Below are 24,317 nucleotides of genomic sequence, written 5' to 3'. Positions count from 1 at the left end.
GTGTGTGTGTGTGTGTGTGTGTGTGTGTGTGTGTGTGTGCAGGTGGCCCCAATCTCCCCTGTGAGGATATTTCAAGCCTTTTGGGGTGGTTGGCAAGATAGCATAGGCAATACCTTTGTGTGTGAGTATGTGTTTGTGTGTGTGTCAGCCTCGTCCCCAGAGGGCAATAATGATCTGTGGTCAGGGTCAGGAGCCCTGAGTTATGAGGACATATTGATCCCAGCATTCCATGCGGTGATTGAGGGTCGTTTGTGTGGACAGTGGTTCCCTTCACTGAGCTGTAAGTGCTGCATGGTGGACAAGCAAAAAAACCATCTCAATCTGTCTTCTATAGGTGATGTGGAACAAACTATCATCCCCAAGTGCAACCACAGTAGTAGCAATAGTAGTATCAGTAGTAGTAGTAGTAGCACATGGCCTTGGTAAACAACCTGCATTATCCATAAAGAGAGAACAACACTTCACAAGCACACTGTGCGTTTCATCAAGGTTCTCCCCAGGATATCAGTTAGCAGTGGGGTGAAGCGATCTGCTGCTCTAAATAATTACAGCAAAGCAAAAAGATTGATCACTCACTCACCTGCTAAGATGAATAAGACACATATCATCTGAGATATAACAATTTGAACAATCACCTCATTTACTAAATACATACATTTTGCTGTAGCCCCATTGTTCATTTTCCCTGACGCTTGATGAGCGCGATGTTACATTTCATAGAAATCATATTAACAGAGGTGCTTTTTATTTCACACGACAGGGCACCTTAACCACTTCTTATTTTTTGTCTTTTTTTTTTAAATTAGTATTATTATTTCTATTTATTTATTTTTACATAAACTGATTAATTGATAAGTCCATCAAATGTCAGAAAATAGTGAAAAAAACCACAAGCGTATTGATCGTGTGTGTAGGATTAAGGGGGAGATATAATGGCAGAAATTGAATATGATAGAAATTTTTTCTCCTATGTGTTTTAACCTTATTCTACATTAAACTACCTTGGAATGAGCCATTTTAGCTACATAGGGAGTAAATCCTTCTTCTCAAAAACTGCCATGTTGCACAAGTTTCATTCAACAGACAAACCAAACACTGGCTCAAGATAGAGCCATTCACATTTTTTGTCCCCACCTGTAGTAAGAAGCCCCTTTGTAATGAGAGCGCAGGAAAAAAATGGTATGGAAAAAAGTCACAATATTTTTTTTCATATGAGTCCACATCGATATATATCATGATATACATCAGATCACTATTTCTGTCAAGCTTAAAGGTTCCCTTTGCCTCCTACATGAGATATGAAGACATCACATCATAACCAGTGATGCACGACAGTGATTATTTCAACCAATAAGGACAAACCAGTAATTTCCAGCTTCTCTTGGCCATTAGGATACCAATAACCAGTAACTTCTTTTGGTTTGTTTTTCATTACCTGAGGGTATGAAAGGCTGAGATGTGGTGAGAACAGATGACTTGAATTTGTGCATTTTCATTAAAAAACGTCATTTCAGACAAAAAGCTGGAAAATCACTTTTTTTTTTTTTTTTTAAAGAAAGTCATTTTCAAGAGCAATATCAATTTCATTTTTAGATTTTGTTTTTTTTTCCCTCTTATCTTCTGATGTCAACTTGAACTGTACAAAAATAGTGCTGAAAATAATCTTGTGTTTGAGTTATAGTGGAACTACAGCGAGGAGCATTCCCCAAAATGTAGCGCAGCTATAGAACAGTCCCTGAGTAACAGCTTTGTTGTGATCTCTGCATATTTACATGTTGTTCTGCTTGTTGTTGAAAGTAATCAAACATCAGATATCAGTTTATTCTTTCAGCATAACCGAGCTGGAAACTCACTACACCTGAACTCAAACTGCGTCCAGCATGTCCTCTCATCATGTCCCCGTCACACACACACAGACCAGAAGGAGGGAGGGAGGGGGGAGACAGTGGAGAATGAGAGTGGAGCGGATATTTGGAGACACCGGCGGAGAATGAGAGTGGAGGGGACAGTCGGAGATACCGGCAGAGAATGAAAGCGCAGTGGACAGCGGTGGAGACACCGGCGGAGACACCAGCGGAGAACGAGAGTGGAACAGACATCAGCAGAGACACCGGCGGAGACACCAGCAAAGAATGAGAGCAGAACGGACACCAGTGGAGACACCAGCATAGACACCGGCAGAGAATGAGAGTGGAGCGGACAGCGGCAGAGACACCAGCAGAGAATGAGTGCAGAGTGGACATTCGGAGATACCAGCGGAGAATGAGTGCGGAGTGGATATTCGGAGATACCGGCGGAGAATGAGAGCTAGCGGACATGGCTGGCGTCTTTGAGGCCAAAGTGATATCTTCAAACTGCTTGTTTTTCCCAAGAAAAAATGCAAAATTCAAAGGAACTGAAAATACAATGACAAATTGGCTCCTGTGCAAGCCTGTGAGATGTTTAAAATGTATATTTGCAGATGCATAATTTCATTTTAAGAACTGGACGGTCAGTAAACCATGAGTATGCAGACTGTCATACAGGTGAACGATTAAATGAAATACCAACAAGTAGTATGTTCCAACCTTTGATAAGGTCTGACAATCACCACCTTTCTGCAAGTGAATTTTCAAAATGCCTCGAGGCAACTGAGGTCCAGAAAAGCAAAACGGTTGGCACTCAAACTGAAGGTGCATCTGTCACAAAAACTGCTGAATTATTTAACGTGGCGCAGAAGTAAACAGTGTTTGGTAAAGAGGGAAAGGGAGTTGCAAGTCAAAGCTCGCTGACATGGACAGATGTGGATTTCACTAAAAAGCGCCTGAAATTACAGACTCAAGAAGTGAATTATAGAACTAATTTGACACCTCCTTGACATAGTCTCAACAAAAACTCAAGAGATTTCTAAACCTGGTGCTCTTAGTAGGGCTGAGAACCGAAGGCCAGTGCAAAATGACACGCGTTTGTATCAGAAGCACAAAAGCCTAAGCCTTCAGCAAAGGGAAAGTAATATAATCCCCCCCCTCCGATCCTTTTTCCAAGACAGGTTTACATTTAGAAAAAGCCAGAGGGTGGTATCAGCCCGCAGTGAGTTGGTGCTTTATGTGTAACAATGTGTTTATCTGTAAAAGGTACAGCCAGCTATCTCTGGGGAGTCATTGAGTCAAAACACCTCTACTGGATCATGTATAATAGACAAAGGGTCGACACAGTTCCCTGATGCCATACTCTGAGATAATACCCCGTGCAATCAGTGCAAAACAAATTCAACATTGCTTTCATGACCACTGCAATGAGGTTAAACACCTTACTTGGCCTCCCTAATCACCAGCTCTAAACATCATTAAATCTTGATGGGAAGTTCTCAGGCCTGTAAAGCGAAGTAGATTTCCATCTCCTTCAAACCCCCAATGAGCTGAAAGCATTCCTCCGGACCGTAACGAATGATCTGATGTGTTCTGACACAGTTCAGGACAGGCATGACAGCTTTCCAGGGAGGATTGACACTGCTCTGAAGAGAGTGGTCCATCTCCTGAGAATTTATTTCCATCCTACATGCCACAGCGAGATAATGGCATGTTAATCCGATGCATTGTGTATCTGTATCGGGAAAACTGCTGCATGTTGTCGCTGAATGCTGATTGTGGAGGGATTTCTTCTCCATTATTTGTTTTGTGTTTTTCCTCTTGTCAGCATTTAGTTACTAAACGTAAGAGTTTAAGTTCCCAGCAAGCTCCTACACGATTGACCCCAAGTCAACTGCCTGCACACATTGTGAAAAGCTGTGAATTTCAATCTTTTAGATAGCATCTTACAGGAGAGAAGCATCTTATTCTAAAGGAACCCTGCAGAGTTTTCTTGTAAAACGTTGTTTACTTTCAGTATATCCGTTGGGCATGCTGAATGCATTTACTTTCTCATGAAACATCAGTAAACATGATTTTTACTAAATATTACAAACCCTGCTTTGTTTATGTCCTCGTTTTTATTCAGGTTAATCATTCTTCCTCTCCAATTACTTTTACTGTCCCATTGCTTGTTTTTTGGCCACAAACTGTCAATTAATGAAAATGTGATTAAGTACAGAATGTTACATGGTCCAGCCCGTTCTTGACCCCAACTTGTCAAATACCCCCACTTTGTCAGTGATTTCAAACACCAATGCACAGAGGCATGTTTCACCACGGTATGATACACATCAGGCACATCAGTTTTCAAGGCAGCGAGCAACAACTCAAGTCCTCCAATACCCCAACTTTGTCAGAGTACATCGACATCAGACATGACTCCACAAAGGCACCTTTAACCACAGTATGATATGCACCAGGCTTGTCAGTTTTAGAGGAAGTGAGCAACAACCCAACTTTCCAAATACTGCTGATTTGTCAATGAAGGAGGTATCAGACACCAACAAAAAGAGGCACCTTTAGCTGCAGTATGATACGCACAGGGTGAATCAGTTTTGGAGGCAGCAAATACAAACCCAACTCCACCGCCTCCTTCAACTACCACTGCTTTGTCAGTGATGTCAGCAACAGACACTGATGCACAGAGCCACCTTTAAAAATGGTATGAAATGCACCAGGCACTTCAATTGAGAGGCAGCATGCAACAACCTAATTTGTCAAATGCTGCCTCTTTATCAGTGATGTCAGCATCAGACACCCACATACAGAGGCATCTTTCACTGCAGAATGATCAGAAAATATCTCTCAATCAAATACTAGGTGGGTTTCCATTACCCCCAAAATGTGCAAACTGAAAATGCAAATATAAAATATGCAAAATGGAAGCGCACCAATTTCAAAAAACTCCCATTTATAAAAAAAAATTATGCTCACATGAGGTGGTATTTCAGGTGATTTTAAAAAGCCAAATTTGTCAAAACTGCAACAGAAACACTTTTTTTTTGCTTTTATAGGTCACACGATGCAAGAAATTGGCTCCCGCAGGCATGATGCAGCACGCGCTACAAGAGGTGCTACTGCATCGCATAACTTTTCAAAGTTAACTGGATCATCTGGAAGTTTTGAATCCACAATTCCTTTGTGAAGTTGTAGACTACCACCTCCTAGAAATCCCTCATCCCTCAAACTCATCAAAGCATTGCTCCATTGCACCATCAGTGGTAAAAAAAAAAAAACTCCACATGGTACCATTACATACAAGTTAAGCAATAGCTGTACTAAGGACACACACAGCACATTGATTCAACAAGCACATCCACTGTGGCAAAGAAATGCCCAACTCTAGAAAAAAAGTAGGACATTTTTCAATGCACCCACTAACACACATGCACTGGTGCTAACAATCCCAAAGCGACCCCATTTACCCTTCCTCCAAGACAATATCGAGCTCTGCACTGTAGGTCACACACACACCTTCTTAACCACTAACTCTGACTGGCCTCTCATTGGCCTGGGACCCCCACCCCCTCAACCACCACCATGGCCGGTGAAATGGTGTCTGACCAAGTTGGCTCAGTGGTTAAGGGGATTAAATGGGGAGGAGGACAGGGGCAGCTGACCTTGAGGGAATGTCAGTTTGGTCTATTGCTCACTTTCTCTGTGTTACATTCTCATATGCTAATTCTATATGTGTATGTCTAGTCTGCTGCCCTATGTGTTTTGCTGTGTGGGTTGAACTCTTCACTTTGCAGCATATGGGAAGTCCTGCTGTTCCTGCTGCAGGGCAGTCACGGTGTCAAAATGCAATTCTTTCTGGTCTCCACAACAATGCAACCGAGCATATCCATCACATTCTGCTCTGCTTTTCCAAAATGATAAACATCCCGCTGTCTCTCACACATTTGCTTGCTCAATGTCAGCTTCTTTGGTCAAAATAAACATTTTTTATATGTTTTGCAGTCTATCTAGGCAATGGTTCCAGCAAACAAAAATAACATCCAGTGTGCTCTGTTGTCTCATGGCAACAAAATTTCCTGAGCATTCAGTAGAACAATGCTCATGTATTTGTAATGCCCAAAAAGTTGTCCTCCTGTTTACACTCATCAAACAGCCAAGGGCAAAGCAAGCAATGCAACAATTGTATTATGTGCTCACTGCCCATGTCTCTTTCCCTCTCACACAAAACTTCACCTACTCTATCTACTCTATGCCACTTTACCACTCTGTACATAAAGTACGATCGCTGAATAGGGGGACCAGTTGTCTCGCCTTTAAGCCACCACAGGTAGTAGTAAAAGAGCTAAAATTGTGTCTATTAACTGGACAGCCGGCAGAATGGGGCCATGGTTAGGACGAGTGTGATACAAAAGATTTTAAAAAGCAGCCAACAGCAGTTAGCAGCTAACTCAAAGAGGAAGCACAGCAGCCGGAAATGTCAACACATTGGTAAAAAAATAATGTCCAGGAGATCCTCACATGGGAGGCCGACGCTGTTCTGTGAAATGTCCACTCATCATGAAAAACATCACACTCTGAAGCAGTCTGAACAGTTTTTGTTTGGTTCTGAGAGGAAGTCATAAAAACGGGACTTGAAAGAGGCCCTATAGAGCAATCTCTGTGTAAAAATGGCTACTGAGTGTTGGTAGTAGCATCTAGAGCAGCATTTGACATCCTTTAAGAGCGATCAAGAAATCAAATTTCAAATTGAGTATACTGTGGTAGTTAAATCCATTCCTGAAAAGACATTTAGGCACTGATTTGCCCCCTCAGCGCTCTGTCATCGAGAATAATTTCTCTTGATTCATGGGAGAATCAAGACAAATGGGGTAATGGGTAGCCAGACAGTGGTAATACTGTAAAACACCCACGTATGAAGGAGCAAAACTATGTTTATATGCATGGTTTAACATATTCACAACTGGGAGATACTTAGGACAATGTGGTTACTGCCGAGAAGCCGTTGGGATTTCAGTGCCTTGCTTGAACGCACCACAACAGTGTTAAGATGAAAGCCCTCTCCCACCAATCGCAAATCCCTCTGGTGGATTGCACCAGCAGCCTTGTGGTCACAAGCTCACTCCTCTAACCTGTAAGCTACAAAACCATCCATGCGAACGTGAAGACAGATCATGAGGTCTCAGCAAAAAAAAAGGTTCAAAGGTAAAATACAAGTAAATGAAGGGTATAATCAAGGTTTTGATAGAGATGTCATATTTCTGTCACAAATTTTGTCCTTGTTTGATAGGCCAGGCATGCACAGGGGAACAAGTAATGAGCCAATTACACCCCTCCTTCTGATCATTCTTGATGATGAGATGAAATGTCATCCTCTGGGATTTTAATTGCCTCTCTCCTCTTGGATCCTTATTCTTTAAACAGTTTTCTCCAGCGGCAATGAAACACAAAGTGTTTTGTTTAACAGGAAGCAACCCGCAGTCAGTATATATCTATCTATCCATATATCAGTGAATGTCTTACTGCCACTATACCAATGCTACCACCTATCATGCACTTCAGTCACTGCATACATGTATTAATCAGAACAGGTTTATTTTAATCCACGCAGCAAATTAGGTATATTATAAAGATGAAACAGAAATAAAAGACTGCCTATTCATCATTAGTACATCACTGCACTCATCTACTCATTGTGCATTAGTTTAAGCTCCGTGTAAATATACCTAGAACAAAGTGATTCCATATGTAACCTGCAGCAAGAAACCTCATGGATTTAGAGAAGGCAGCGGGTTACTCGAAATCAGTTGAAAGAGCGTCCCCTGTTGCCTGTTTGGTCGCTTTACTCCGGAAAAATCAATACAGACAAGAGTGCTAAGATTTAAATAAAACAACCATGTCAGTACTGCACGAATCCAAAAATAAATAAATAAAACTGGATCGATACTTTCTTTATTTTTTTTCATTTTCTTTTGCAGAGGAGTCCGCATGTGCAGAAAGAAAGGGAGGGAGAGAGAGAGAGAGAGAGCGAGAGAGAGAGAAAGAGCGAGAGAGCGAGAGAGACGCTCACGGACCTGTTGACCCAGAGCTATATAAAGAAAATGGAAATTCATTATCTGCTGCGCGTTTGGACGGACCTGCAGGGCGTCATGTAATTGAAAAGCACCTTTATTTTTTTTCTGATGAATTTTCCCTCCTCTTTAATAACCAACGGAGGCTTGAGAGCCAACAAAATATCACATAACAAGCATTGTACATTCTCAAGAGAGGATATTTAACTATCTTGATAATATATTGTTATGATAAACTAAATTGCTTGTTGTTTTTGTGTCTTTGGGCATTAGTTGTCTTGTTTTTTTTGTTGTTTTTGTTTTTTTTTTGTTGTTTTTTTCACAATGCCTAATGTAGGCCTATGTAATCTTTTTATCTCTCGTTTTTTGGTGAAATCGTTTTCTCATGTTATAACCTAAAGATGATTTCCTCCATAGCTGGTTAAAAAAAGGTGTCAAAGTGATGATGAAAAGTGAGAATACACTGCATATCAACAACCATAAATCGACGCCTCTGTGAGGAGGAACCTTGTTGGTTCTTGTTTATGTTGATGGTTGTATTTCTTCTCACGGACTCCATCACATTTCACCAACGCTTTAATTATATTAATGCTTATGAGAACATGCGGAAAATCAACAGAGGTTAAGCAAAAAAATGTTGCTTTTACCTTTTCAGACATCAAAGAAGAGCGCGTCTACAGAGTCTCAGCAGAAGAAAAAAAAAGCCTGGTAATCCGTTAATATGAGATCTACTTTCCAAATTCTTCTCCCGTGCTCTCGGTAACTCCAGAGCCTCTGCTGTGTCTTCGCTGGAGAGGTTTGATATCCGAGCGATTTCCCCTTAAACCCAAAGCAAATATCCGAGCAGGAGCATCCCTGTGTTCAAAGCACTTCGGCTGAACGTCTTCCTCTTGAACATTTTTTTCAGTCTTGCGCAGAACTCTGTGAGAAAGCTGAGAGAGAGAGAAAATGAGCTGATGAATTGGACACCTGCGCGCAACAAAGCCGGATCCGACGGTGCGCCTTGGGAACCCACGTGTCTCTGCTGTTCTTCCTTCTTTACCGTCTTTTTTATTCCCTTCTGCTCACCGCACCAATGGGACTGGTATTGATGAGGGACCCAGAAGCTATCCAGGTTGACCGACGGAACAATCGCTCCATCAACGCTGCGCCCCGGAGATTGGAGAGGTTATGGATGGCTCAGGTCAGTGTTGCACCGGAGAATAAAGGGGGATAATCGAAGACATGGTGTCTCCTGGCAAGCCCTTTGAGCACTCCACTTTCAATCAATGCCTTCACGACCCCTGCAAGGCTCCCCTAAAATGATGTACTCTGATGAATTCCAGGCAAAGCTGATAAACAGAAGGTTATCATCCGCCGCCCCCGCCGACAGCTGGTTTGAAACTGCTCCGGTTGCGCGGCTCCTCTCTTCAAAGTCGGGGAATCCCTCAACTGAAGCGACTCACTGGATCAAATCTGTGAAGCCAGTTAACCCAGAGGGACTAAAGAAGCAGCGGATGCTACACCTGCCTGTTGCGGTTGTTTGGCGGGTCCCCGGTGCATTTCCAAGCGGTGGGGTGTGTGTGTGTGTGTGTGGGTGTGGGGGGGTGGGGGGTATCAACAGTTTGCCCAGTCGCCGCTTGAGCCTACGCACCAAACATCCTCTGGCTCCGCGGGTGATTTTATCTCAGTGAAGAAATGTAAGCTCTGAAACAGGACTGACAGCCCGTGAGTCACGGAGCGCTCTCCTGTGATTCATGCATGATTAATACATTTTTAAACTAAAAAAAAACCCCACAAGATAATGTAAAGTAATCAATTACTAGTTTAAGATTAAATAAATCTCATTACTGATATGTCTTTGCGTTTATTTCCACAAGCCACGCGCTCCGTGTCTCGGCCGGAGGATACAGGTGGGAGGCAAAAGGGCCTTTGAGGTGTCAGGGATGAATATTTTAACGGAAGGCGTGTGCGCGCGTGCGTGCCAGAGAGAGAGAGAGAGACAGAGAGAAAGAGGAAGAGAGAAAGGAAGAGAGAAAGAGAGAGAGAGATTCAGTGGTTGAGCAATGTGTGCGAGCAACAGAAAGTGAGAAGGAAGAGGGAGGGGTGGGAAGCGGTAGCAAGTGAGCGCGATAAAACACTTAAAAGACAGAGAAACACAGCAAGTGTGTGATAGAGAGTGGTGCAGAGCAGAGAAACGGAGGGGAGAGAGAGAGAGAGAGAGAGAGAGAGAGAGAGAGAGAGAGAGAGGGAGGGAGAGAGAGAGAGGGAGAGAGAGAGAGACTTTGGCCGTATGTGCAGAAAAGACACTCAGATCAGCACCACGGACAGCGACCATGCAGCCAAACGCGGGTCAGGCTCACTGTTCAATCTGACATGCTGATTTTACTTTAGAAAATTCTAGGGCACCGATTGCCTTGAAAAAATGTAAGTAAATATAAGTAATTCGTGTTTATTTTATATCTAATTGTTAAGTTTACTTAAAGCTTTGTTATATTTCTTCTTTTTTTTAGTTATATTCACTGCACTCTTTTTGCTTAGTAACATAAAATCAGATATTGATCAAGTATATATGAATGATGCACAAAGATTAAGGTGGTTGTTTATGCATAAAACATCGAGATTAACTCTATCTGGAGAAAGCATAGGAGATAAAAAAGGGGGTTTCAAAATGCTCCAAAGTTAAACTCAATTTTAATTGAAAAAGGGGGGAGGGGGTATTTTTTCTGCATAAAAATCTACACAACACAGTTGTATATTCAACAAGTGAGTACATAATTGGAAATGATTACATCCTGGCATGCAAATCAGTACAATGAGTTATTTTCAAACTTGGAATTAGAAAACATAGTGCATTAGTAGAATTATTACATTAAAATATCTCTTATTCTGACATGACTGGCAGTGTCTAGTAGGGGCGGGAATCACTAGATATAGATTATACGATATTATCACAATACATTATTCCCAACATCAGTCAACATCTACATTATCTAACAAGATAGTTTTCAGTCTGTTCATCTCACTTCAGTCATTTTTACTGCAGTAAAATGGTTATAGTGGACTACAAAGCACTGATTACATTATTCTAGTAGGTTACCAAAAGTTTAATTTGTATTTGTAGTATTAATGATCTATATAATTTTTTTTAAAAAAGTGTTGGTGCTCATGTAATGATACACTATCACCACACAAAAATATACGATATGCTGCTGTATCAATTTTTCCCCCACCCCAGCAGACATTGAGGTGTTCATTGATGAAGTACTGAGATGTCAGACATATTTGTATTGAGTGCTAAGACTGATCTCAGTTCTGCCAATCTCCTGTAAATGCTGTTCAGCTATCTCCTTCAACATGAAGTGAAGTCTCTGTTGTTTCCTTCAAAGATAATTAAGCAACACTTGAATAATCACGCTGTCCATCTAGCAGCATCACAATAAGCCAAATCTATCCAAAATTCTCCACCTACAAACATCAAGTACAATGTTGCAATCACACAAATATAAACAGTTATTCAAATTGTTGCGTTTTGAGAAAAAGTTTAGCTTTCTAAGGGAAAAACTAACCTGTTTTCCCTAACTGTTTTGCTTCCTTCAGACCAGCTGCTGTCCAGTCAGGTAAAATCATATCAATCATAATGTGGCTTACTCCCCAAACTGCTTGCTGGATTATAGCTTATTAAAATGGGAATGGCAAAAAAACTAAGCCATCTCTTCTCAATGCAACCACAGTGGACGATTTCATTAGTAAAACCTTTGGTATTTAAATGACATATAAAGAGTTGTAGAATAACAATAAGCAGCTGATTTCTTCAATTAAAATAAAGAAAAACCTTATTTTGTGATTTCGACAGTGGGGATGGAAATGCACTGCCACTGCTGGGTTCTATTTATACTGAGATAACCACATATTAAAATATGATACTATCACACAATCCAGGGGAAACTACTGGCTTTTACATGCACTTTTTTACAAACCTAATTTAGAATAAGCTATAATGATAGAGTCTTTAAGGAAAAACAAGAAGTAAAATTACAATCAATTACAATAGCCTGTCTAAGGGTCACAACGGTCAAACTTATGAGTAACATACCATTTTCTATAAAAACAGATTTGATTTTTTATGTCAAAGGTGAGATCTGAGGAGAGTGAGATGTGGCACATGCCCGCAGGCTGAGTTCAAATCAATTAATTTACATATGAATATAAATGTCACTACATTGTTCTATTGTTGCCTAATTCAGTTAAGCTGATTGACTATGTTGACATTGATTGATTATCTTTAATAGACCCTATTGTCAATAAATTAAAAATACATGCATTGATTCATATCCTCCCTCTGTATAGTGCAATTTACGCCCCAAAACTAAATAAAATACAGATGTTAAGGCCCTGTGCAGACTGCCAGCCCAAATTCATCATTTGGCATATCTAGACTGATTTGACAAAGTCTGCACAGCACAAAAAAAGAAAAAAGAAAAAAATCAATGGAATGCACGGTTTGCAAATCGAATCCAAACTCCAATATAAAGAGGAAAATGTGATCGCAATAAACTGTCTGCACAGAGTTCCTAGGCAAGTTAGATTTTATACTTAACGTTTAAGATTTTTTAATGCTACTCAGGATAAAACTTAAGACCAATTTTACAATTACCAAAACTGAAGAAAAGCAAACATGACACAACATTTTTCACATAAGGTTAAGGGTAATTTTGCTTCAGTGTTTCTTGTGACATAAAACATGATGTTTTTTGGTTCAGTGAAAGAGAGGGATATGGTTGGGATATACACGATTTGATTGGTGAGTTTCTTCAGGGATTTTGTTTTTCTCCCTCTGCATGTTGGATTTCACTGTCTCGATCCCCTTCATCACGAGTGTAAGAAGATGGAACTGTTAAATAATATTTTTTTGTTTCCATGTTACCAATTATTTTTGAGATTTCACAATGCAGCATCAGAAAAAAAAGATTACAAGATCCTACATTGAATGTCTGAACATTTTTAAGATTGTTGAAAGATTGATTTGCATCATTTTAATACCAATTCAGGCCATATTTTTCGATAAATGCCTTTTTAGACTTTATAAGGATCCACGGGTTACCTGTCTAAAGAAGCATCTAGCACTATGGAGGTGTTTCTCTCGTGCAACAGAGGAATTCTGCACAACAACTTGACAGCGCATTGTTTACAAGGTAAGATGACGAACTCCAATTTGTCATTGTTCCATCTTGGAAAGCATAGCCTGGTTGTTACTGACTAAAAAGAAAAAGAAAACTTTATTTATCCCAATGGGGAAATTCAATTTTTTTAACTCTGTTTTCATTTATATGTCACATACACAGGCCGGATTTACACACATATGCACAAACAGGACCTACACACACGCATTAAACAGAGAGATGCCACTGCATATCCGAGCAGTTGAGTTCACTGCCATGCTCAAGGGCATCCCAGCAGTGCCCAGGAGACAAACTGGCAGCTCTCATGTTACCAGTCCAATCCTACATACTTGGTCCATATACAGGGACTTAAATCTGTGATCCTCTGGTTCTAAAGCACAGTCCTTATGGACTGAGCTACTGCCACCCTATTACTAGACAAGCCAACCCATGCAGATAGGTTGGTGATGTCTGGGCACATAAATCCAACTCGACCACTCGCAAACATCAGAGCAGACAGTCTGTCTTAAAGATCTGATTTGAGAAACAAATCTGATTTGACTGAGTGAAATCTAAAACTCTATCCAAAAGTAAAGCAAGTTCCTTACAAAGAGACATTCTATTGATAAAAGAATTGGTGGGCATTGTGGGATGTAGAATATTTGATCCAATTGTCCTGCAATCACCGTATATTTTTATGTTAACAAGGCCCGACTTTGAGATTCCATACATTTAAACATGAAAGCTGAGTATAAATAGCATGCAAGAGATCACCAAAGACAGCTAAACTCTTCTGACACAATACTCCTGTTGTGTTTGGATGCTGATCATCATCCTCTTAAACTTCATCATTAGGGCTACTTTGTTATGTGTACTTCCCCTTTGCACATCAGTTGGCCCAGCAGCCCCATCATCACTGCTGTTGTTGCCTATAAAGCACATGTTTGCTTCAGTAGATCTTGTTGAGCTCATACGCAGTGGGAGTAGTGCTAGCAGCAAACACTAGCACACTTTGATGAAAGTGTTTATTTTAAAAAGTCCTCTTTCCTCAGACTTTTCTGTGACCTGGATCATTTTGGTTCATTTATTCCCTTATCTTGCTGCAACAGCAGACAGCCTTTAACAGAGTTAATAAGATAAAGAAAATGTCTTCCTATTGAACAATTTCTTTTCTTCTCTTTTCTTCTGGCAGTTACAGATCTCTGTCTAATGGCAAAATCACCCCCCAAAAATGACTGTCGTTAAGCTCTTTTATTTGTCAGAGAACATCCACTCTCAGGTTTTCAGTCTCTCATTCTTAAGACACTGTAAGCAGTCGGTTTTGAAAAGCTTCAACTCTAAAAAAGGGAAATTAGACTGTATTATGCCTTTGTACAAATGCCTGCTACACACCTCAAGAGGGGTTGAAGGGTTTGTCGATACATACCAATAATCCAAAAGTTAATTTACCTGGTGCTGAGTTCTTTCTGTCTTTCAAAACGAATTTTCTCGGTTTGGGGGCTTAAATCAATGCCAACTTCTTGGTATTTCAGCACACTCACCACCTTCTCCTCTGCCCACTTGCATTTTAAGCCTCAACAATGAATGGCAGTGAGTTATGAGCAAACACGGGCAGTTGAAACATTACACTCCACCGCCAGTAAAGCAAATGACACATCTGGGGATTGTGCCAGAGATCTGGTTATCACTACTTTGTATACTGCCTGCCAATAGAGGTTGATAGAAAGGAGATGGACTGCTCATTGCAGATTTATATGTGAATTTAATCAGATTTCATCAACACAGGGTGGATACAAACTGACTCTTTTTATTTAGCACTATCAACATGATCAGGCATCTAAGTAATTTGTAGGAAACATCACAGGAAGTCCAACAATTGTGGTCAGTAAAAACCACTGTGATCATCATAGAACCACTTTAGTCCAAACAAATCGAATAGGAATAAGATTGCAAAATTTGCATTCAGTCACTTCCTTCTCTGAGTGAGCTACAAATCATCCCCCAATCAGTACTGCACGCAACAAAGTTAAATATGGATGCTTTTATCTGATATGACACATACAATTTCAAATTAATATGGTGGGACTTGCTCATTTAGTAAACAAAGACACTTTTTACTTGTGGTGTTAAGCATATTAGATTATATGACAACACTTTCAGACTCTTTTTTCCAAAATGGTAAATAAAAGCAGCTCTTTGTCAATTTAAGCACCACTGCAGCCTAAAATGTGTCCTTTTTATTTGTTTACATCTTCAAATTTAGACAAGTGACTCACTGATGGTAAATCTGTTAAATTCTGAGGCAATACCAGTGGTTTCTGTGGGGTTTTTGTTGTTTTGTTTTTTTTTAATTGTTTTTGTTAATTTTGTTTTTGTTTTTATTTATTCCTCCTTAAATATACCTTGAACCTTTAACCTTTTTTACCATGGAAACAAAAATCTTATTCTATAAAAACACTGTACTGTTTTCAAGTTATTCAATCTTTTATTACACTTTCTTAATGAGTACAAATCTAATCATACCCATTTACAAAATAACCTTTAAATAATATTCCTTCAAATGGATTAAAAAAAGCCTTTTTACCATGCATAATATATCAAAATTTTGTCTCTAATATACTGTATATTTTATATTGCTGTGAAAATGTAAACAAAGTTCTCGTTCAAACAGCTGAATTTATTTAAGGTTTCTTTGTCTTTTAAGCAATAACTACATTTCACAAGATAGCACGTGAAAACATCTTGAGAACGTTATAATTTACCTTCACCACTAGTTTTTACTGAACAGAGTTTGAACCAATCATAATGTGACTTAATGCAACCTCTGTCAGCAGTTATTTCTGGCCACTGGCTGCTAACAGCTAACATTAACCGATTGTCCTCCTGCTGATGTCAACATGGATTCATTGTTTACAATGTACAGGGAAACAATAGTGTGCGTCCCCTGATGGCTCAATAGTGATTTAACTATGCTCTTTTGTCTCGACAGCATCCCAGAGAAGATCTCCATTTGATCTACATATGTGTTCTATTGTCCCTGGGACGAGGGGGCCATATCAGTATCGAGCCGTGCTTTTTAGCCTATGCAAAATTGATGTGACACAACAAGAAAACATCAGTCATGGCCATAGGTGAATGCCATCGCATTTGCGATCTGCTGGCTGATAGTAGTCATCAAGGAAACTATAGGCCAATAAGCCTGTAGTTCCCTTATTCAGACAATATCCAGAAACACAGAATCCATCTGGGACTTCAATTCATAATTGCATTTTCCAAAACAAGGAGAAACAAAAACACAGTTGCACGAGATGAACTTACAGTACAGTATAAGCACACTCAGGGACATTAAGTCTCTCTCCACTTCTTTATCACACACACAGCCACTAAAGGAAACACCCAGAGAAGCACAGCGGAGGTGACAGCGTGGTTTATCAAAATCTTATTGGGTTTCACCTTGTCCCTTGCCACTGCAAACAGAACAAGGAAGGTCAAGCCGCCTCTAAGACTCTAGCGAGCAATCCCACCCAGGAGGCACAGCGGTCATTGTGCACCACTGTCACGTTCCCGCTGTCCGCTCAATGCCCACTTGTCTCTTTTCACATCGGGTCCTCATACATACCAGTGATGGACCGTGGGGAATAGAAAAAGGTAGACAACTAGAAATATGGCAAGCAGCATGACACGGTAGAACACACCCTGATTGATTTTTATTCTAAGCATTCTGCACACATGCTTGTTCAGGGCAAACTTACAAGGACAGCAATAGTAGAATGAGCTTAAAGCAATCGGACCTGTGAAGATCTGAGTTACGACATACAGAGAGAAGATGTGACAAAACATCTCAGTGCCACTTGAAAAATGTCAGCATCTGCTGACTAAAGCAATTTGCCATTTAAGAGTTGATATTTCTACAAGAAATGTGTGGCTGTATTTTGTATTTCTGTCTCTCAAATTAATCCAACCCATAAAACAGTCATAACTGTCACAAAAACCTAGACCTATTTGAATGAAAAATATCAGGACAAACAATAATATGGGAAGCGACTCAGGGTAAGCGCAATATGCAGAAATGCATACAACTTCTCTGAATGTAGTATAAATTACACATAGGCAGTATCATATACAAATCGCCAAGCAATGATTTTCAACACTTTCAACCATACAGATACTCCTCCTTCTATCAAACTCATACTGAGATGCTGTATTGAGATGATGTAGTGCACAGCACGCACCACCAGAGGTCAGTCTCTACTGGTGGAAAAGGCAGTTGAGCTAAGAAACATGGCGACTGCCTGTTGGGTATACCATTACAGGACTGGTAAAAAAGAAAAATGCCTCTGCACCCTTTTGGGAGTATTGCCACACCTGTCTTTATCTTGAGATGACTTCTTTCAACAAGAAAAGCCAACACGTTCTCATACAAACTCATCAAATATCATGGTTTGATCAGAGGATACATATATAGGACAATCTGTTGGTGACGTTCCAAGATGGCAGGTTAATTTATTCCTGTTAAATGCATTGTGCTTTTTTTAAATATACTTCAGTTTTCACAGTTAATGTAAAGTTTATGCTCATTTTTTACACAAATACCATCATAAACCCCAAGGAAATGTCGCAAAAGTATGAAAAAAAAGATACTGCACTAGCCTACTAAAATCAGAATTGCCTCACCCTATACAGAAAAAAACACTGCTCTAAACAACGCTGATGTGAACATATGGTATGTGCATGCTAAATCTTATGGATGGCATCTTAACAGGATACTTTTCACATCAACATTGTCAAGCTCTTGTAGAGCTGCTGGTTGTTCCTGACAAAAGTGAGGTAAATAAAAAGATGACATTCCTGGCAGTTTGTTATTTCGGGGGGATGATGACAGTCTGCCAGGTAATTTGGAGAAAGATATATGCAAGCTTTATTTAATGAGCTTAACATTAATCAAGCTTCATATTTAAAAATTGAAAGAAAGGCACTTGGCATAAACCACAATGACAGAAAACATGGCATTAAAGCACTCATGCAGACCTTACTTTCACAAATAACACGATAAAATTGTAAATCCAGTCACATATAGAGACAATTTCATGATCTGAAAACTGGCCATCACTCATCGCTCATCACACATTTTGCTCTGCATGCATACCTACAGCATTCCAGTCACGAACAGTCAAGTGCTGATCCCACATAAAGAAAGGCCCCCTGAGGAGAAGTCTTCATCAAAGTAAGGACTCGCTGCAGTTTGTCCTCCACTAGGTCACCCTTTCACCCTGTGACTGTATGGCTGCTACACTCTGTCAGTCTGAGACCTCAGCGAGACAGGGCTTTTATCACTGAGGCCTTTTCAAAACGTCACCTTGACGCAACCAAGCGTTCACTGAGTGCAAGGTTTTAAAAGAGTCGTCTGTTTTTGTTAAGTGACTCTGTGTTGTGTTGTTTGTGTAGAGGAACTGGTAAATTCCTCTATAAAAATTAAATAAGACCAGCTTGTAAAACAAAAGAGATTTTTTTTCTTACCTGGAAATCTGCGGCACACGCCATGTTGACAGATGTTGAATGTGGCTTGCCTGATGGGCCATTGAACACCCTCAGCAGGGGGACCTTTGTAGATGAGCCTGTTCCTCCTCCATTTTAACACTCTTGTGGTTCTGCTTCAGCTGGTGTGACCTTGTGGAAGTGAAGTGTCCTCATCAAATGGACCTATTCAAGTCACGACAAAGAGAAAGAAACTTGAATGAGCTCACACTACAGCAGGGTCAAAGACTGTGCACGTGAGGGGTTTATGGCTATAAAAGAGTCACTTTCTAATTATGTGACCTTCCTGGTGTTTACAAGTATTTCACTGTTGAGAAGAAGGTCTTTTAATAAAAGCAGGCTGTCTATGCAGAAGAAAGCTACAGATACTTTTGACATTGATGCTACATGACTAGAGAAAAAAAAAGAAAAAAGGACGCATGATGAGGATCAAAACCTGGTTCTCTTGAGGACCCGGTTCCACTTTTTTGAGCTTACATTTGAGCTTATTGATACCAGGATTGAGTCCTGTGGGTCAAGTCACATAATTTAAATCCAATCATTAGTCCGCATACACCAATTGTCCAATTAAGTTTTTTTAATATAACTGAATAGCTAGCAAACAGGTATAAATGAAGAAGAAATCTGGTGGGGGAGAGACAATACTACAGTTGTTTGGGTGAGAAATTTGTTTTCCCAACAATATAAAACGTATAGTAGAGATGGAATTACAACCTGTTTAACATCCTATCATGAGCTCTAATCATCTGATAATACATCATTAAAACTACTGATGCCAAGAAAGTAAATATTAAATCAAAGTATTAAAAATCTTAAAAAATGTCACCTTGTCTTTCCACCAAATAACAGAAAAGTATCGATAGAGGTATTGATAAAGACTCAGCTCGTTAAGTCTTGATAATGGCATCAATATCAATAAAAAATAATAATCCCCATGCCTAAAAAAGACTGTGGCATTCGCCTTTACTTAAGAGAATATGAAAATTGCCTTTAGTTCTAGTAAGAGCTTGAAAGCAAGCAAAAGTTTTGTCCTGGCAGGTTGGCGGAATATCCAGGCACTGGTTACAAGGAGGGATGTTTACCACAGTTCATCTGGACATAGTATCTACGTTGTTATGATACAAAGCTGCGTGAAAATCAGAAAAATATCCCTTTAACATATCAGCCCCCGTCCCCCAGGGCTATTTCATCCTTTTAAACTACACAGAACTTTTTGGCTTGATGCATTACAAATGAGATTCACTTCTAATAAAGTGATCAGTCAAAAAAAAAATCCTATGCAGTTTTGACTGAAAATCAATGACCCCCAGAAAGACAATTAAGCTCCCCACAAAAAAAACTTATGGACACACGTCAGTGCTTGGAAGGTCAGCTATCACCGTCAGATACTGCACTCAAAGCACGCTGAAGAGAGCCCTAACCTGTATTTCTGACACAGATAAGCAGGACTGATATTTAGTCTGAATTGGACCTATGAAAGTTACCTAAAATTACATGAAATTATGGTGGAAAGTAGTTTGAGTAGTCATCCAGACTTCTTTCTCTGGCTGTTTTATTTTAGCATTATGAGATGAGAGAAGAAAAGGGAATACAAGAGAAAGAAATAATCGAGACTGCATACTGCATTCCTTTCAAAATGGCTTTGAGCTAATAAAAACTGGTAAGTGTGTAAGATTTCCTTTGTTCTTAAACTTCCACAAATAATTAAAAATTATTCACACCTTTCAAGTGCAAGAAATATCATCAATGAAATGACCCAAAACTGATTGAGAATTTTAAGCGTCATCCTCGAGTGTGATTTCAGTTAATATGCTTATTGATTATCTGAGACTGAGATGCTGGGCCACTTCCTTCGCTCATGCCCTCAGCTGTAACATATCTCCTCTTTTTCATCATTCCCTCCTTCTTTTCCCATCATCAGAGCCTCACATCTCTCTAATCTCTAATCCCCTCATCAATATGCAGAGGGAGAAAGAAATTATCGTTCTTTTAAGAAGACACACTGATATACGCATATGTAGAGGAGCAGCAGAAGAGGATTTTTGGTCTAAAAGCACTAAGGCGATGACAGACATTACATAAAAGCAAACAAACAAAAGAATCATTTGTGCAATTGTGCAAAAACAATATTCCAACAAACTTTTTTCTCTGAAAAAGGAGTGTTATTGTGAAAGGATGATGTCTCATTTTGATGTCAGCGTAACCATATTAAAGGGACACAGCAAATTTTCAAATCCTGAAAATGCTTGATGAAGATCTTTGTTCATCCGAAACGTTGCACAAATAAAATTCACTGGAAGCTTTTTATAAAGTTTACAGATCTTTTGTTTGACTCTTAACAATTTCATCACACACAACAAAATTCCATGACTTTTCCAAAACTTTCAACAATTTTACTGATTACATGACTTTTCCAGACCTTGAAAATGTAACTGTGAAATTCCATGACTTTTTCAGGTTATCCATGACAGTGGGTATTATCAGGGTATTGTTTTTAACTGCTTTATAAATAAATGCAGTATCATAATTATTATTATGGTCTAACAATATCTGCAATAAAATGTTAGCAAGCTAATTAATGCCTCTGGCATGTCCACATTGGATAAGGCCTACAATGCCTGACTTATGCATTAACCTTTTTGAAACCCGAGCAAAGTGGCTAGATTTCTTTCAACAACATGGAAAGAGGGTAATGAGCAACAAAAGAAATAACCTCAAAATTAGCAAGCAATTAGTAAAAGGAACAGAGAAGTACCTGAAAAATCATCCAAACAAACAAATTTAAATTAAATTAATAAAGAAAGAAAAAGGAAATGACAAGGAAAACATGCTTTAAAATTATAATAATTCCATAACATAATTTTAAACATGTAAGTAGCTATAAATATAGTTTTCCCCTCATTTTTTTCTAATATGAAGAAAATAAAATAGATCTACTAATTTCTTGCAATTTGTTTAACATTTATTAGCAAGTTCCTCATTGCCTTTTCTGCCAGGTTTTATAAAGAAATTGCATCAATTTGCTGAGGGTTTAAAGTTTTAAATACTTGTGAAAAGTATCTGAAAGAAACCCCAGATTTCAAAGGGTTGCCTGTGTGTTTATCTTTCTTTTTTAAAACAGTTTATAAAGCATTCTGTAAATTGTTTTGAAAAGAAAGCCTTTGGCATGCCCACATTAGATAAAACCTTCATTGACTCATTTGTTTTTTTGGTCCTAATGTTTGGTAAGCTTATCTAATACAAGCTGTAAATCACACTTTAGTATAAAAACACTGGTTCTTTACAAATAATAGTAGCACTACACTCATTAAGTAAGCTAGCTTTAAACCAAAACAACACAAACATTTTGGCTACTATAACACTAAGTTACCCTTTTAAGATAGTTAAAGTTATTGCAAACCAGAAAGGCTATACTGCTAGTGTCAGTAACTCAAACTGTAAAGTTAATATCCTTTGCACATTTAGGTTATGTAGTTAATAATTAAGCTAAGTGTCGGTTTCATGTAGGCTAAACATTTGAAAGTAGGCTGGTTAGCAAGCGGTTAGCTAGCTGTTTATGTAGTTGGTCACCCTAAAACAATTCAAAAAGCTATAATATGAACACAGCACATCACAGAAAAGTGTGTTTTCTACTTATTAAAGTTAAGTGTCTTACCATAGTTCCCTCTTTTGCTGTTGTAGGTTGTAAAACAGCTGATATCTCCGAACTGGCAAACGTTTGTGCTCCGCGGTCTCAAGTGTACTATAGGTGCAAATACCCGGATGTTCGGCCGCGTAGGTTTGTCAAGTAACGGAAATTCACCCGCATCAGTCCCAATAATACATCTATGGGTCAGCTCCATGGATGTATTATAAAGAAGTCAGCCCGGAAGCTGCTGAAAATATAATACATCCATGAAAAAAATGCACTTCCGTAAACAGGAAGCGAAGTGACGTTAGCTTGATTTTTGTCGTCTTGAACTCTGAACTCTGTTTGACACAGATGTGAGCAGAGACCTGGATTTTAACCCTTAGTACCGCTGAAATATTACACACACCCACATGGCTCTGTGCACAAAATGCGCTTTTCAAAATCAAGCTTAAATTTTTTTTTACATTAATATTATTTTCTACTCTTATTAAGTTATTGTTTTTAACCATCAGTCCTAATCATAAATGTCAAAGATTCATTAATTTTTAGATTTTTTAATGGCTTTTTGTCATAATGTCACTATGTTTTTAAGATGGTATTTATTTATTTATTTTCTATAAAAAAATATCATACATCAATATTATGTTTTACTTTCATTGAGTTGGTGGTGTCTTTTGGGTTGTTTTTTAACCAACATCAGTACTAATCATGAATGTCAAATATGTATAAATTTTCAACATTTTAACAGGTTTTTGTCTTGATGCCACCATGTTTTATATGAAATAAAACACACACAAAAATGAATTATTTTCAATATACTACATCCTAAGTAGATTGTTTTTTTATTATTACAGCCTATATGCCAATGATTAACAGCAACACTATTTTTTATGTATTATTATTTTTTCATGCAGTGTTAAATACTCACACTTATACCACACTGTGCTCAAAATGCGCTTTTCACAATCAGGCTATAATATTATATTTTACATTAATATTACTATCTACTTTCATTGAATTTTTTTTCTTTTAACCAACATCAGTCCTAATGTGCATGTGCAGATTAGATTCTCCATCCAGATGCCTTTCTTTTGATACCATAGATAGGCCAATAGTATGATAACCTTAAATTTGAATACCACAGTATACCTTGATATTGTAATACTGCTGTCTCCCTGATTTACAAAGCTGGTGTTTAGTATTATGTGCTTTATGGATCTATGTATTAAGAGTAGTATCATTAGTTTCCATTACTTTGATTTCTGATGTAACATAGCCCTTCGTGTTCATTTCGCTGTCTAATTCAATACCTTTTCATCAGTCTTGATCTAGCCATTGCATTTATTAGGTACATTTGCAAAACACTCGAGATATTCATGGCTGAGTGCAAACTTCAAACTCAGTAAATATATCCACACAAACACGGCAACTCTGACTGACACGGTCGGAGATGCCACCAGAAAACTGAAATGGGCTTCTTTTGAATGCACGCATAATTCTGCTTAGCTGTTTGCATCAATCTCTTAAAGAGAGGCAAAGCTTGAGGACCCATGTCCCTCCATCGCTGCTTTTATCTCTCTCTCTCTGTCTCTGTCTAATGACACTACAGTGAGACCATTAGGTAGATAATTAAATGTGAGACTCATGCAGCTCCCTGGTGCTCTCCAGGCCCTGATGGTACATTTTGTGTGTGTGTGTGTGTGTGTGTCTGTGTGTGTCTGTGTGTATTTGTGTGTGTCTGTTGGTTGTCCATCTGTCTATCTGTGTGTTCCTCCGGAGCCCTGTTGCTCTTCCGTGCAACAAGGGGAGGACTCTACGCTGCAGAAGAGACGAGCTGTCCTCCCATAAGAATGAAAAGTGTTCCTGTCCTCTGCATGATCGCCACATGGAAAATATTTGGCCTTCTTAAAATCATATTTTAAGATGGCCAACATACTGATATATACCAGGGTGTGCTACCATCTACCACAATTATGCAACTATGAGGAGTTGATAACAGTTGGTGGCTGTAATGCTCTACTCAGGTGCTATTAACCCTCTGCAGAAGAAGAATGTGTAATGAGATGATACTAAAAGAAGGCACCTGTCAAACCTT

The 24,317-nt window shown here is 39.0% G+C and overlaps 1 protein-coding gene across 1 annotated transcript in view; it reads right to left on the bottom strand.

Annotated features, from left to right (window-relative positions):
- LOC121941708 (voltage-dependent T-type calcium channel subunit alpha-1I-like) overlaps positions 1 to 22,459 on the bottom strand; it is a 295,976-nt gene extending 273,517 nt beyond the window's left edge. Inside the window, exons 1-2 of the mRNA XM_088074767.1 lie at positions 22,247 to 22,459; positions 18,574 to 18,756 (exon numbers count right to left, since the gene is read on the bottom strand). The gene's annotated coding sequence lies outside the window, so the exon portion shown is untranslated. The remainder of the gene's footprint in view (positions 1 to 18,573; positions 18,757 to 22,246) is intronic.
- Positions 22,460 to 24,317: the final 1,858 nt, after the last annotated feature.

This window comes from Plectropomus leopardus, chromosome 3 (genome assembly GCF_026936395.1).
Source record: "Plectropomus leopardus strain MGB_pleo_1.0 chromosome 3, ASM2693639v1, whole genome shotgun sequence".
Taxonomy (NCBI): domain Eukaryota; kingdom Metazoa; phylum Chordata; class Actinopteri; order Perciformes; family Serranidae; genus Plectropomus; species Plectropomus leopardus.
This window is presented reverse-complemented; position numbering and strand designations above follow the sequence as displayed.